The sequence below is a fragment of the Eptesicus fuscus genome, chromosome 11, assembly GCF_027574615.1.
Source record: "Eptesicus fuscus isolate TK198812 chromosome 11, DD_ASM_mEF_20220401, whole genome shotgun sequence".
NCBI lineage: Eukaryota > Metazoa > Chordata > Mammalia > Chiroptera > Vespertilionidae > Eptesicus > Eptesicus fuscus.
Window position 1 is genome coordinate 17121075 of NC_072483.1, and position 2701 is coordinate 17123775.

At 43.9% G+C, this 2701-nt stretch overlaps 1 pseudogene; it reads left to right on the forward strand.

Annotated features, from left to right (window-relative positions):
* Positions 1-244: 244 nt before the first annotated feature.
* On the forward strand, positions 245-2436 carry LOC103287805 (heat shock protein HSP 90-alpha-like; annotated as a pseudogene).
* Positions 2437-2701: the final 265 nt, after the last annotated feature.

Genomic DNA, 2701 nt, shown 5'->3' on the forward strand with positions numbered 1-2701 from the left:
AAAGATGAAAAGGAAAGAGCTCCTTCCTATGCTCTGACTGCATTTCTAGAGTGACTGATCACAATGGCTAGAGCATGGTCCCATCACACCAAGGCTATGGGTTCGATCCCCACCAGGGCACATACAAGAATCAACCAATAAATGCATAAATAAGTGGAACAACAAATTGATCTCTCTCTCTCTCTCTCTGTCTCTCTCTCTCCCACCCCATTCCTCTTTCTCTAAAATCAATTTTTAAAAAGATATGCATCAAGTTGATTCTGCATCCTCGTGCTGCGTTGCTGCAGAGCCTTGCGGACCCGTGGAGGAGGAGGAAGTGGAGACGTTTGCCTTCCAGGCAGAATTGCCCAGTTGATGTCACTGATCATCAATACTTTCTACTCAAATAAAGAGATCTTTCTGGGGAGCTTATTTCAAATTCATCAGATGCTCTGGACAAGATATGAAAGTTTGACAGATCCCAGGAAACTAGACTCTGGGAAAGAGCTGCATATTAATATCATTCCAAACAAGCAAGACCGAACCCTCACTATTGTGGATACTGAAATTGGAATGACCACAGCCGATTTGATCAATAACCTGGGTACTAACGCCAAGTCCGGGACCAAAGCATTCATGGAAGCTTTGCAGGCTGGTGTTGATATCTCTCTGATTGGCCAATTTGGTGTCGGGTTCTATTCAGCCTATTTGGTTGCTGAGAAAATGACTGTGATCACCAAACACAATGATGATGAGCAGTATGCCTGGGAGTCGTCTGCAGGAGGATCCTTCACAGTTAGGACTGACATAGGGGAACCCATAGGTCGTGGAGCAAAGGTTATCCTGCGCCTGAAAGAGGACCAGATGGAGTACTTGGAGGAGAGATGGATCAAAAAGATTGTGAAGAAACACTCTCAATTTATTGGCTATGTCATTACTCTTTTTGTGGAAAAGGAACATGATAAAGAAGTCAGTGATGATAAGGCTGAAGAAAAGGAAGAGAAAGAGGAAGAGAAAGAAAAAGAAGAAAAGGAGTCCGAAGACAAGCCTGAAATCAAAGATGCTGTTTCTGACAAAGAGGAAGAAGAAAAGAAGGATGGTGACAAGAAGAAGAAACAGAAGATCAAGGAGAAGTACATGGATCGAGAAGAACTGAACAAAACAAAGCCAAATTGGACGAGAAATCCTGATGACATTAATGAAAAATATGGGGAATTCTACAGGAGCCTGACTAATGACTGGGAGGATCACTTGGCAGTGAAGCACTTTTCAGTTGAAGGACCGTTGGAATTCAGAGCCCTTCTTTTTGTCCCAAGACGTGCTCCCTTCGACCTGTTTGAAAACAGGAAGAAAAAGAACAACCGTAAGTTGTATGTTCGCAGAGTTTCATCATGGATAACTGTGAGGAGCTGATCCCTGGATACCTGAACTTCATTAGAGGTGTGGTGGGCTCTGAGGGTCTCCCTCTAAATATTTCCCGGGAGTTGTTGCAATAAAGCAAAATTTTGAAAGTTAACAGAAAGAACTTGGTCAAAAAATGCTTTGAACTCTTCACTGAACTGGCAGAAGATAAGGAGAACTACAAAAAATGTTGTGAGCAGTTCTCTAAAAATATTAAGCTTGGAATTCATGAAGATTCTCCAAAATTGGAAGAAGCTCTCAGATACTACACATCTGCTTCTGGTGATGAGAGGACTACTGCACCAGAATGAAGGAGAACCAGAAGCATATCTACTACATCACAGGTGAGATCAAAGACCAGGTCGCTAGCTCGGCCTTCGTAGAGTATTTTCCGAAGCATGGCCTAGAAGTGATCTGTATGATTGAGCCTATTGATGGGTACTGTGTGCAGCAGCTGAAGGAGTTTGAGGGAAAGACTTTGGAGTTAGTCCCCAAAGCGGGCTTGGAACTTCCAGAAGATGAAGAAGAGAAAAAGAAACAGGAAGAGAATAAAACCAAGTTTGAAAACCTGTGCAAACTCATGAAGGACACCTTAGAGAAAAAAGTAGAAAAGGTGGTCATATCAAACCGATTGGCGACATCCCCATGCTGCATTGTCACAAGCACATACGGCTGGACAGCAAACATGGAGAGAATCACGAAGGCTCAGGCCCTGAGCGACAACTCAACAATGGGTTACAGGGCAGCAAAGAAACACCTGGAGATAAACCAGACCATTCCATCATCGAGCCCTTAAGGCAGAAGGCGGAGGCAGACAAGAATGACAAGTCTGTGAAGGATCTGGTCATCCTGCTCTATGAGACCGTGCTCCTGTCCTCTGGCTTCAGTCTGGAAGACCCCCAGACACACGCTAACAGGATCTACAGGATGATCAAACTTGGTCTTGGTATAGATGAGGATGACCCCCCTGCTGGCGAGAGCAGTGCTGCTGTGACCAAAGAGATGCCGCCCCTGGCAGGAGACAATGACACCTCACCCATGGAGGAAGTAGACTAAGCTCACCTGGAGAACACCTGCACACGTGTTTAATACTTTACCTTCATTCTCTTGGATAATATATTTTCAAGGACTTTTTTCTTTATTTTAGTTAACATTTTTAATATATGTTTGGCATGGCAACTACTTAAAGGGAAGACCGGGTTCCTTTCCCCCTCTACATGTATGAGACTGTGATACTTCAGGTACTGAAGCCGAGCTCCTGTTTCTTTCCTAGTTCCATGTTGGCCTGTTTAAACATAATGGGGTTATGTTTGTTGTAAGA